At 37.2% G+C, this 14,483-nt stretch overlaps 1 pseudogene; it reads right to left on the reverse strand.

The window, feature by feature from the left end:
* Positions 1-11,157: 11,157 nt before the first annotated feature.
* Positions 11,158-11,257, reverse strand: LOC121163791 (annotated as a pseudogene).
* Positions 11,258-14,483: the final 3,226 nt, after the last annotated feature.

Genomic DNA, 14,483 nt, shown 5'->3' on the forward strand with positions numbered 1-14,483 from the left:
ATGAAAGTCCATTTTGTTCTTTGCCACAGGCTTCATTCTTCCCCAGGCCAACACTGTGGTGTGGAACTCCTTAATGTCAGCTTGTAGCTTTGTCCAATTACCTACATGAGCTCTGACCCAGTACACATGCTTCCTAACCACATTTATATTCCTTGAAGACTCGGTTTCCATGAAACATGCCAGAATCATCCATTTTTTTCACATAGTAACCAGACGTGGGGACAGGTTTCATCCAAACCTGGGCCCGGGCCTGGGAGCTGCCAAGTGAACAATTTGCTGCCTTCGTGTTTCTCCAGAACTGTTATCACTCCTTGGATCAGCTCTGAGATGGTTTCCAACAAAACAGAAAGCATATGATCCGATGGCTCCAGGCACTGAGAGGTTGTCACCAAGACAGCTCACCCCAGCATCAGACCTGTGTGTACCACCTCTGCTTGTTGTTGAACAACTGCCCCAATCCCTTTATTCATCTTCAGGTACTCTGCCACAGGACCAGAAAACTTTGAGTCAAATGCCTGCACATGGAGAGCTTACCATTTACATCCCTGGAGCATGGCATCGGTGTGAGACAGTCCCTCCAGGCAGCACACTGAATGTCAGCCATAGAACACCACTGAACACTTGTGCCTCATTTGGGTAGCAGCTACACTGCAAATGTACCCTGGTAGTAAGTTTTCCAATTGCAAGCATTTTAGATCATGCAATTCAATTTAAGAATGCATATTTTTGCATTAAACAGCTTAGTGGTTTTTTTGCTTCATGTATTCTACCTGTGACAAGGAACAATCTATCATTGATATCTTTGTAATAAATTGCCCTTTGTAGGACAATAAATATAATAAATTTGTGAACACTTGATGTATCTTTTTGAAAGAAATAACCAACAAATTGACAAATTACCTGAAATCACAGAGTTAATAACCATGCAAGAAGGCAGATACAGACACCTGTGTGTTACTTCGAATAGAGTTTTAACATTTTAAATAATTTTTATAGTTACATGCAACAATAATCTGGACTTTTCTTTTTTGTCTTTGTAAAAATCTTTGTGACAGGCATTATGACACAGCAAGTAAGGCCACTGTTTGTAGCCCCATCGTTTTCTATAGACTGCGTCAAATGCCAGCAGCTCCACTTCAGATCCAGCTTCCTGCTAGTGGGCCTAAGAATGCAGTGAGGGATGCACTTGACTACATTCCCATAGCCCAGGTGTTAAATAGACAAGACTGCAAAAAAGAATGAAAGAAAATATCCAGATTCAAATACACAAATTTTGCAATGGCCAAAAAACTGTTACAACTGTAGTAGTCCAGGATCCCTATCAATTTGACATTTTGGTTGACAAAGATTTAAATCAAAGATTGACAAAAAATATTATACATACGCAGTCCTGCAGCATTCAGTCCTGTATTGTTTTCTGTCCGCCTTTCTTCTCCCTCCCTCTCTCTTCCCTTCCTTGCTTCCTTCTTTCTTTCCTTCCGTCCTTCCTTCTTTCATCCCTTCTTTGGTTCTTCTCATTTTTTCTTCTTTTCTCCTAGCTTTGGTTTCCAGATAATAGAAAACATGTGATATTTGCTGCGCCACATCTGTTGTGTTTCCCCAAACATGATGCCTTCTAACTCCAAACGTCTTGCTGCAAATGATAGAATTTCACTTGTTTTTATAGATTAATACAATGATATTGTGTGTGTACATCACATGTTCTTTATTCACCTATAATTATATATTTTGTAAATTCCATATTTTGCCTATTGTGAACAGAGTCATAAAAACAGTGGAGCATGCTTATAATCTGGTTTCCTTTCAAAGTCCCTGGGGATGTAATAGAAGATGGCCAAGGTACTTAGGATCCCACATTTAGGACTGGGAGACTTGGAAGAAGTTCTTGACTCTTGACTTTGGCACTTTGCAACCTAGGTCAATGAGGCCCCTTTCTCACTCTGTAACGTTCCCTTTCAAATAAATCAATATTTGCTTGTAATACATGATAGAGCATGAATCTGCTTAATTCAGCAAGCTTATGTTTTTGCTGTATGTAGACAGTCATAGGATTGTTGCACATTCTTTATTTTTCCCTAGGGAATGACAGTCAGTATACCCTTAGAAAAACATAATTTACTTAACATCACAGCTCTGCTGAAACTATTCATGTTTCTTGTCTCTACCTGAAGATGCTATAGTGTCTCCATGTAGATTAGAAGGCCCTTCAGTATTTAGCATTTCTCTTGTCCTCTATGACCACATATTCCCTAGTTTTGTTTTTTCCTACTTGGGTGTGAATGCACCAGGTGCCTCAACAATTGAAGTCTCATAAGGATTTTCATTTATGGTTACCATTCATAGGGACATTTTAATTTTAGATAATTCAAGAAACATCATAGAGGAGAATCTAAAACTCCAGACAATCATAGGTCTAACCAATTAAAGATTGTTGCCTTTATCAAAATGATATGGAAAATTGGAAAGACCATGTAGACAAAATGTTTGGCTGCATTTTTCAGTACAATCCTTATTGTCTCTGTAGAACAAAGCATAAGGCTTAAATATATTACTACAAACTTGTTTTCTGCCGAAAACAGTCCTTTAGCATATATTTTGAATAAACATTCTGAAATAAGGAGTGGTAGTCACATATTTTTAAATCTCAGTAATTTCTATTATTTGTTTTCTGCAGCAAGATTGTGAAAAAGTCTTGTTTGGATGTTATCAAACAAAATTTTAAAAGTGCAGGAAAATTCCATAGCAAATATCAATAACAGTTCACAAATTTCCCTAGACATTGCTTCCTTCTTTCACTACTTAGTAGCAAAAGCATATTTCCAGTGCTTTTATTTTTAAATGCATGTTGACAGTAGCCTACTATGCTAATTTTAAAAAGGTGATGTTTTCTCTAGAGGAAAATTAGTTATATTTCATTGCAATTACTTCCCTTTTAAATTTTACTCACAATTCCTTAACAAACAGTTGGTAATGCGATTTGAACCAGTAACATTTGCAACACACGAACTGAAGAATACATTTTTGGTCACTCACATTATATAAACCTACTCAACTATGTTGGGAGTATGAAAGCAGCAGGATAAATTATCAGTATTTCTTTATTTTTGAACGTACTACGCTTTACATGGCATGTATTCCAAACAGAAATGAAATATTCATGCACTTTGCTAGTCTTAAACTTCTTTCCCATTAAATGCAAGAAACTGGATGTATTTAATTATATAGTGCAGCAAAGACAGCGCTACCTCAAAAAATGGTTTTGACAAGAGTAAAATAAGTTCCTCTGTTTAAAAAAGCATGGCACAACATACAAATTTATCGTGATGTACTTCTTATGGACAATTTCTGACATGTGGCTAACCTGAAAGAAAGCAAATATAAAATAACAGCTTGTTTTAGGAAATTTGAGGATTGGGACATGCTACCAATTTCTGAATATTAAAAATTGATGAGTTGACTTAATCATGCTGCCTAACATTTATTAGTCTTAAAATTAAGAAGTGGGCTGGATTATGTCCAATTTCCATTTGCATATTTTCCAATAGTATTGTCATAAAATTGAGAAGTGTAAACACAAATTTTCAGTAGATATGTTTTGATTCTGCTGCCTAACATTTGGATTCTTATGCATTTCATTTTGAAAATACTTTGGTATTTCTAAATGCTACCATCAAGAGGTCACAACAGCTTAGAGCTAGCATTAGTCCCGAGACAAAGCAGCAGGCAATGGTAACAGAACGATGGCTCTAAATGTCAGTTCTGCCATTTACTAGTATAGAATTAGGCCAGTTGATGAACCTCAAGAGCCTTCATTTCTCATCATTATGTAATGGAGGATAACTCCTGCCTCCCCGAGATTTCTATTAAAGTACCTGACACAGGCTATGTGGCCATGAAATGAAAGTGCCATATATCTCTATTAAATATCATGCTGATTGAATGAAAATAGAGTAGTTTTAAAATACGAAATCTTGAAGAAGAGAGTAGAGACACTTTCATGCGAAATAAGACAGGAACCTTCAAAAAAAAAAAAGACACAATTGTCTTGCTGTGTATATTTTAAGTAACAACAACCATCTGGAAGCTTCAAAATTTTAATGTAAGAACTTGACGATTATGAAAATTATGACTGAACGATTATGATATATTGTAAAAGACCAATGCTATTATAAAACTGAAAGACAGGAGATATCATTGCGGTGCAGTGTGTTAAGCAACTATTCACAATGTCAGCAACTTATATGGAAATCCCAGCTCCTGTCCAGATGGTTTGGATTCCAATCCTGCTCCCGGCTAAAACTGTAAAAAAAAAACAAAAAAAAAAACAATCAGATGTTGATGCAAGTACTTGAATTTCTGCCACATACATGAGAAACCAAGTGGAGGTCTTGGATGCAGATTTTGGCATGACATAGTGGATGGAAGATTTCTGTCATTTTGTCTGCCTGTCTCCTTGTCACTTTGTCTTTCAAATAAAGAGACAAATATTTTAAAAACCAAAAAGGTCATCAGAAAGTATCTCAACATGCCCAAATTTTCTTTTACCTTTAGCATAATAAAAACAGGATTTGTGATGATGCTGTTCATCACTGAAACTCCTAAAGCAGAGTATATTTATTTCCATTTAATCAAATTTCCCCAGGAAAAATGTTTGCCCTTTGTAGCAAATGGCCTGTTGTCAACAACATCTCTGTAACTGAGATGAACATTTTGTGCCCCAACATGGAACGTGTATTCAGTTCCTGGCTCAGGCTCTTTGTGTCAATGATCTTGGGAGGCAGCAGTGATGGTTCATGAAACTGGATTGCAAATAGTCATGTGAAGGACCTCGCTTGAGTTTCTGGATCCTAGCTTTGGCTTCACTGAGCCCTTCCCTTTGTGATCTTGAAGGGGAATGGATGAATAAATGCAAACAGTTTTACTCTCATTCCTGCATCTCATTTTTTTCTCTGTGCCACTCAAATATTTTTTTAAAGTTTCCAATATCCTCAATATCCCTAAAGATTATTCATTTTACTGTCTCTGAAAGATAAGCCTCTTAAAATATTTTTCCATGCCCTACACAATGAGGTTCAAGCATTTTTCCATAGAGCGATTATATAGTCACAGTAAAACATATAAACTGCAAAGACATATGGAACGGAATTTTAAATGTTAAACTCATAGAAGTAAAGAGAATGGTCTTTATCAGAGACCAGTGAAAGGAGAAGTTAGAGTAATGCTGGGTAAAGTTAAAAATATTTCCGTGACACATGGCAAATATCAGAAGAAAATTAATCTATTGTAAAAACGGTGGCTACAGTTCATAAAGATGAATTGTAGTCTTGAAAATCGACAAGAGTGAAGAATGCAAATGTCCTCACGAGTACAAAAGTAAAATAAGCTTGTGAGGTAATGCATATGATAATCATCTTGATTTACTGCTGCATACATGTTTCCAATCAATATGCAGTGCATAATAAGTACACACCATTTTATCCATTAAGTTACCAACAAATATATAAATATGCATGCAAAATATTCAATATACTCTTTGATTATGAAGTAAGTGACCTGGCAGGTGAATAGGCAGGATGGAGCATTTCTGTACTGAAGTGCAGAATTGCTGCTGTCCTTTCCAATCAAGCTTTCTCTCAGCCATCCCCTACTACAATAAGAGGCTAAAGTAAGGTAGATGATACCAACGTGGAGCTACAGCTTTTCCAGTTCAGTGTTTACATATCGATATAATCTAGAAACTCTTCATCTATTCTTTTTATCATCTTTCATGCAGGTAAAAATTTGTTTATTCCACATCTCTCTCCAAGCTGGATTATAATTCAGTCAATTGCTATGGGGTTTTCAGATAGTTAAGCCTAGAAATGAGGATGCATATTCCAAACAGAAACTAGGAAAATAATATCTTGAGAACAATGAGCTCTAACAGCACATGGCTCATGTAACTGCATCATCTTAGGAGAAAAAAATCATCTAATGGCTCATGTCAAAAGTCTATCAGCTGAGGATAGACATAAAATACAGGAAAGTGAGAGAAAGTACAGAAAATACGTAGTAGTCACAAATGTAGATATCCCTTCAGTGTCGGCTTGTTTATGAACTGTAGGGACGAGAGATCAGTGACATACCAGAGTAAACAAACTCTAGACTGGGAAGCTTATGTCCCCCGTTAACTAATGGAGTTCTCTCCGAGAAGTGGAACAGATATGTGACGTATTATCAGAGAGTGAAATGGTGGAGAAAAATGAAAAACAGCTGAATCTATAACTTTTAAAACTGCTACCAGATTCATTTCCCTTTATGGGTTATGCTGTTTGGCATACACTATCTACAGAAATGTCACGTTTCCAAAAAACTACTTCCAAAATAAACCACAGAAAGTTTCTTTTATGAGCATATCCTTGGAATACCATCCCATCATCTTCTGAGATTTTTTTCTTGAAATCTTCCCTACAATGAAGAAAAACATTATAATTCTTACCGCATTGTGTAACCCATTTCAAGGTGGGGGACCCAGAACAATATGGAGCCACAGGAAATAACCAGGAGTAACACAAGAAAGACCAAATCGAAATACTGAATGCTAAGTCAAGCATCACTAAGCATTGCAGCATATATTACTCACTAAGGTGAATGAGAAAAAAAATAAGATTCTAAAATATAATTAATGGTACTGGACAAGGTCATTGAATTGCAGTATAATTATAACAAATCAATTGCATATGAAGGGCTTACAGCAGTAGTAAATCATGATAATAATGTGAATTTTCAACATGGAGTAGACTGTTTTAGCCACACCAACTAAGATTGTATAGACTGGATATGTTTCTCACAAAGCTGCAGACATTAGTTACAAGATGAACTCACCAACTAAGGTCTTTGCTGTTTCCTTACTGTGTAAGTAGTGAATTAAGTACTTTGCCTGGGCATTAATGCATTTCTCGTGGACAGATCTAATGACTTACCTGTCTACCATGTGCCCTTTACCTATTGCCATTAAAGAACAGCTAAAATTCTAACATACAGACCTGAATGGGATAAGTACAAAATTTCAATCTATAGCAAACATTCTTTTTAGTACTACTATTTTTTATATTAATATTATTATTTTATGAAACAGTTTCATAGGCCCTGGAATTTCCCCTACCCCATTCTGAAATCATTCCTCCATACCCATTGAGTTCCCCAATATAATTATAGTAGCATAGTTCTTCATAAACATTAATACATCATCCACCATTGCAGGCATGGACAAAGGCAAAGAGTCCAGCAACTCATTTTCAAGATGCATCCAACAGGTTCACTTGCAGTTCATCCTCGATCAGGTAGTAGGGATATCCTCCAATCTGGACATAACAGTCTCCACTACACACCCACACTAACCGCCCCAGGTGAAAAGCCACAAGACAAAATCAACAGGAAAAAAAACTTTGCAATGTCATGAAGTTAAAAAACAAAATGTGATAGTCTATTCAGTTACTATACATTGCCTTAAAAGAAAAGCCACAAAACCTAAAAATCTGTGAGATATAGGGCCTGGCACCATGGTGTACTGGATAAAGGCCTCACCTTGCCAGCTCCAAGATCCCATATGGGTGCCAGTTTGTGTCCTTGCTGCTCCACTTCCCGTCCAGCTCCCTGCTTGTAGCCTGGGAAAGCAGTCAAGTACAGCCCAAAGCCTTGGGACCCTGCACCTATGTAGGAGACCCAGAAGAGCTCCTGGCTCCTGGCTTTGAATTGGCTCAGCTCCAGCCGTTGTGGCAGCTTGGGGAGTGAACCATCGGATGGAAGCTCTTCCTCTCTGACTCTCTTCCTCTTCGTATATCCGCCTTTATGATAAAAATAAAATAAATTTAAAAAAAAAATCCATGTGATATAGATTCCACTGAAAATTGTTGATGAGATGTATCAACAAAAAAATAGGCAAAAAAGATAGATGAGTTTTATTTTTTTTATCCAGTCTACTAATGTATGATGTTTGATTGATGTGTTTAATTGAGTTACATTCAGGGTTAATATAAATAGGTGTTATTTTGTTCCTGTCTTTTAACAACTGGTTGTTCATCGATTTAGTTTTCAGTTGTTAGTTTACTAGGATGTTCTTCACATTTACCTTTGGTTTTGGTGGGTGTTATTCTTTTTCTCTGTTAACAGATCATCTTTATCATTTCTAGGGCAGGCTTGGAAAGGTGTATTCTTTTAACTTTTGTTTATTTTGGAAATATTTGATTTCATTTTCAAAGACAAAGGAAAGGCTTCCTTAGAACGCTGTTCTGGGCTGAGCAGTTTTTTGCTTTTAGAATCTGGACTATGTTGCTCCAGTCTCTTCTTGCCTGTAGAATTTCTGGTGAGAGATCAGCTGTGAATTTAATTGCCATTCTTTTATATGTCAATTGATTTTTTTCATGAGCATACTCAAGGGTCTTTTCCGTATGTATCATTGAAGAGAATTTGATTATCATGTGTCGTGGTAGAGATTGCTTTTGGTCAACCCTGTTGGGAGTTCTGTGCCCCTCCTGGATGTGGTTTCACTGTGAAATTATTGCTGCCCAGACTATTTTTCTAGTACATTCTCTTAAAAGAGAGCAAGAGTGAAAGATAAATAAATAAATAAATAAATAAATAGCAAGTGTACAAAAGCAAAACCTATCACCCTTATCTGTCCTGGATGAAATGCATACAACATTTTATAAGACTTCCCATCAAGTTTTAAAAAGAAAATTTATTTTTTTTATCATAAAGCCAGATATACAAAGAGGAGGAGAGACAGAGAGGAAGATCTTCTGTCTGTTGATTCACTCCCCAATGACTGCAGTGGCTAGAGCTGCGCTGATCTGAAGTCAGTAGCCAGGAGCCTCTTACAAGTCTCCCAGGCGGGTGCAGGGTCTTACAGAATTGCACACCTCAGCTGCTTTCCCAGACCACAAGCAGGGAGCTGGACAGGAAGTGGATCAGCTGGGGACACAGACCTGTGACCACATGGGGTCACAATCCCCACCACTGTATTTGCCATATTCATCATTTATGAAAATTCAGATATCTTTGGTTAATACCTCCTTTTATTTATGTATTTTTTTCTTCTCCAACTCCCTGCCTTCAAAGTCACATTTGCTAGCATTTATCTCAACCAGAACTTCAGTACTCAGAAGCTAACATTTTCTTACATGTCCATCAACAAACCAAATGATATCTTCAATTTGGTTCTTAGTCAATGGAAATTGCTCCTTTTAGCAATACTTAAAACTAACAGATTTTAAGGATTTCAAATACTTGAAATCCCACATCTAAATATTCTATATGTGAATGTGCAGCCATTTGTCTTTTAGTTTCTAAGACACATATATTTATTTTAAAATTCTGAGTTGCAAAGAGGAAGTGTGCTATATAGAGGGAAAACAATCTTGCGCCAGTTGTTTATGCAGACCCACTCACACAGCCCAGCCCTAAGACAGAGTCTTTTACATGATACACTACAATGCCACTTATGATATTTTTTCTTGTATTTCAAAACTTAATTTTAAAATTTGTAAATTCAATATGTAACTAAATTTTCTTGCAACTAAGATTCAGAATTTTTTTGTAAACACATACATTAAAGACAGAGATGACATTCTGTTTCTCAGTTTTAGAATATTTCAGGTAAACTGTGGTTGATAATATTTGTCAATGAAACTATTTTATTTTTAATATTATTTACATAGTTAAGAGGAAGGTATGTTTATGTGGGCCTCCAATTAGGGTGGGAAGGTTTAAGTACAGAGGAAGGTTAATAGGTTGGTAAGACAAATGTTTCAGGATATTTTTTTTCCTGAATTATCAGGGCTGGATGGGAAGTTCTGTACATTGCTGTCAAAATGCATCAACACCAGGAATGAAGGATGGTCATTTGATGCCTGAGATACCCCAATGTGGGAAAGAGTGTTCTTGAGTGATTTTGATAGTTCTGAGAGTTGTTGGTTTAGTTGCTCCAGGGTTGAGAAAAATTCCCCAAGGTGTATTGATTAGCAATGTCAACCTTAGTGCATCTACAGATCCAGGAATGTATTGCAAAGCTTAGCTTATTTAACCTATTCTTCTTTCCAGCCTCTGACAAGGCAGTTGGTGTCCCCTGCTGGCCCGGAAGAACTGGCGATCAGGTCCCAAATATGCATATGGACTTGCTGTCCACAGCACAGAAATCAGCAAGTGAAGAAGTCCAGTCCCAATACAGACACTCCTGCTAAACAACACATCCTGTGATTATCCCTGTGTCCAGCCTTTGAGTCCAGCAATCTCCAACAAATCTAGTTTGGGGTGACCCCAGACTTGACATTTTTTGTTTTGTTTTGTTTTGCTTTCATTTCATCTTATTTCCTTTTTGTAAAGACAGATTTAGAGAGACAGAGCGAGAAGAGATAAAGGGTGAAAGATCATCTATCTGCTGGTCCACTCCTAAAATGGATATAGTGGCTGGAACTGAACTGAGCTGAAGCCAGGAGCCAGAAGTCTTTCCCAGGTCAATCCACATGGGTGCAGGGTTCCAAGGTTTTGGATCTTCCTCTGCTGATTTCCCAGGCCACAAACTGGGAGCTGAATGGGAAGTGGAGCAACCAGGAAAAGAACCTGCACCCATAAGAAATTCTGGTATTTGCAATGTGAGCACTCAGCCACTAAGCCATCATTCCAGGCAATCAGACTTGACTCATGTGTGTGTCTGCCAGTGTAGGGTCAGATTCAGTCTGTCACCTGCATGAGCCAATGCACATAGTGGTGAATGTAACTGGATGGTCAGTTTTGCCCTAACACTGAGTCTTGTGTGTACTAGCAGATGCTACAGTCAAATCTGAGATTACCTGCCCCTTTCTTGAAGTTCACTGGCACCAAAACCCAGCCAGGCCAGATTGCCAGCACTTAACATTGGCTACAGCATCCTGACCCAGTCTGGCCCAGCCGTAGCTCACATGGGAACTGTCAGGTGTTGAAATCCAAACAGGCCTGGCATGAACGCTTTCCTGGCTCTCACTCATGACAATGTGTGTTGTGGACCGAAACTGCCTGGCATTCCCCAGACCCAGCTCACAAATATGCCAATAGGAACTGTAGCCCAGACTGGTCTAATCTACTCCCAGAGCTAGCTCTTGTGCTCAACAGTGAACACTATGGATTAATAGGCGAGTTCCTCTAAATATGAAATGTTTCACAAATTTGCATGTCATTGTTGCACATGGTCCGTTCTAATCTCTGCATCGTTCTAACTTTAGTGTATTTGCTGCCAATGCAATCACTCAATGAATTTATAATGTGTAATTTGCACGTATGTCTGATAAAATGTCAAATATAAATTTAACTAAGATACACACAACAAAAAATTGCTTAATAAATGACTTTCATTAATAAATAGAACCTGGGTACTAATATTTATTACACTTCAAAATCAGCCCTGATATAATTAAAGGAAAATTCTAATAATTAGAATATTGCAGAAACGTATAAATCATGAAAATGCATTTAAGATAATTTCTTTTCTCCATTTTCTTTTTTTAGTATTCTCTTACTCATGTTTTCCCTGCTCCTAAGCCAGGATATGTAGTAAACATGATGTATAAGAGTGGGTTATAGAGCCCAATATGGTAGCCTAGTGGCTAAAGTTCTTGCCTTGCAAGTGCTGGGATCCCATATGGGCGCCAGTTCTAGTCCTGTTCACACTTCTCATCCAGCTCCCTGCTTGTGGCTTGGGACGGCAATAGAGGACAGCCCAAAGCCTTGGGAGCCTGTACTTGCATGGGATACCCAGAAGATACAATGGGCTCCTGACTTCAGATCAGTTCAGCTCTGGCCATTGGTGCCACTAGGGGAGAGAATCAATTGAAGGAAGCTCTGCCTCTCTGTCTTTCCTTCGCTGGATAACTGCCTTTGCAATTAAAATAAATAAATCCTTTTTCGTTTGTTTTTTAAAATGAATTATATACAAGTAGGTGAAAATATTTACTTGTGACTTTCAAAACTGCCAGCATCTTAGAGGACACTCAAGCAGAAACAAGTAACTTCAAAATCACAGAAAGTACTGAAGCATAAATAACAAGAAGCTCAATGTGCTGCCAATACAAAGCAAGCAAAAAAAAAAAAAAACGGAGAAATCTGTGTCATCAACTGAAGGTGACTTTTACCCTCAGGTAATTTAGAAGCTATTCAATTTTCAGACAATGCTCATCTATACAGTATAGAAAAAATAGATCTCAGAAAGAGAATCCCCAAACAAGGCCAATGCATCTTTTATGATATTAAATATAAAAGGGTATTATTAAAGCTCTAATTAGCTAAATATTTTTTGTCTTTTCAACTTTCTTTGCCCTCATATTTGTTGACATGGGACAATCATACATATTTATGTGATGCATTGTGATATTTTGTTTCATTATAATTGTATGTGCATATGACCTCATTTGAATAAACAGCATTTATCATATTTAAGCTGTTTTTTCAAGCTATTTAATCCTGACATGTGCATATGTATCTAAAAGTAGAATAACTGTTATATTGGCAAAAATTATATTTTATCCTCATACTTCTCCTGATAACAACTTTTTTATAAATAAAATCAATATGTCAAAATTATTCTCACAACTAAATAGCATGGTTTTCACTGGAAACAATTAGACAATAAGGAGGCTGGCAGTTGAGTTCATTGCTACAGCTGCACTTCAATGAATTGGTTTTTAATTGCTAGCAATTCTCTTTATTTGGCTTAGGTGGCCAGTCCAGCATCTGGGGACCAGAAAGGGGACAAAAATGATGTTGCCAATACAACATGTTTTCTTCGACAAATTATTTTTGTTTGCTTCCTTGCTATTATAATTCTAACAGAATTTGTCAGTGTTAAATTTCATACTATTAAATAATTCTAGGTATGATTCCAGTAAAGAGATGAACAAACAAGATCATCCAAATTCTAAAGATTAGATCAATAGAGCAGTTCCCAATGGAAATTTCAAATTGCAATGCCAGTTGGACCAACCTATTTTAGAAATATGGTAAAACCTATTTTAGTGTGTGTTGTTGAGTCTAAGGGGTTTGCAACATGCAGCTCTGGGTTGTAACAGTCCTGCCGTTAGTCTCTTCCAGAATAACAGGTAATAAATCTCATGGATAATCTAGATGGCTAGGAACATGTCCTCCACGAGCAAATCAGGCAACTGAAGTGCATAATAATTTCAAGACAGTGCTTTCCATCTCTGAAATAGGAAAAGTAGAACCAAAACACAGGCACGTTTTTAACAACCTCATTCAATCTCCAGGTAGAAGGATCTCACAGATTGTTGGTTAGTTCCCAAATCAGAAACTAAGAGATTTGCATAATTCCTATTACAAGGGTAGGCTATTGTGTTCAGCAATTGTCTTCACTATTTCATCCTTCTTTATGTACCTTCTGATTGCATTTTAAGGAAACATCTTTCAAAAAAAAGCAGTTTATCATTATATTGCTAAAATCTTATACTTGATAGTGTGTTCTAATCAAACATCTATTCAAAAATAAGACAGGAGTTCCTGGCTTCCGTTTGGTGACTGATCACAGTTATGAATGAATAATGGTTTACTGAAAATGTTTTCTTTGAAATAAAATAATAATAATGTCTTTTACAATTGTGTTTGTATTCTTTTAACCATGAAGTAAAAATGAAACAATTGGATGTTGGGCAAATGTTTGTGATGATTTCTGTATAAATCATGTAACAGGTGTAACAATCATGTAAATGATGTAATAAATGTATTAAAGAAGGCAGCTTTTGTGAGTTGTCAGTTATGAGCATCATGCCGCAGTGGTCCATGACTCCTCTTGCCTTCTGTCTCACTGCTCCATGCAACCTTTGCAAGCTCTGAAAGCAGCCGGAGCTGCTCTCCAGCACTGCAGCTCTTATATCTGTGCCAAGAATCAAGTTTCCAATGTAACCTTGAGTAGATTCATACACTTCTAAGGCCTTGGTTTACTTTTAAAACTTTATTTTTACTGGAAATTCAGATTTAGAAAGAAGAGAAACATAGAGAAACATCTTCACTGGTCAACTCCAGAAGGGGTAGTAAAGGCCAGAGTTGAACCAATTCCAAGCCAGGAGCCGGGAGCTTCTTCTAAATCTTCTATGCATGTGGTGGGTCTCAAATCTTTGGCCATCCTCAGCTGCTTTCACAGATCACAAAGTAGGGAGCCTGATGGGAAGTGGATCAGCCAGGATACAAACTGGCACCCATATGGGATCCTGGAACACACTAGGTGTGGACTTTAGCCATGAGGCTATCATGCCATGCTCCTTGGCTTACTTCTATATAAAATCAGGTTTTAGGCCAAATATTGCTTAAGGGCAGCTTTTAAGATACTCTGAGAAAGCCACCTTCTGAAAGATTTCTGCTTATAGCTGAATATATGGGACTATTCATACCAATAAAATATTGTGACTTTACCTTATGATGTATCGAAAAGAACCATACCTGGACATGAGTTAAAGCAATAAACA

Source organism: Ochotona curzoniae, unplaced genomic scaffold (assembly GCF_017591425.1).
Source record: "Ochotona curzoniae isolate NIBS_2020 unplaced genomic scaffold, NIBS_Ocur_1.0 contig_64, whole genome shotgun sequence".
NCBI classification, from domain to species: Eukaryota; Metazoa; Chordata; class Mammalia; order Lagomorpha; family Ochotonidae; genus Ochotona; species Ochotona curzoniae.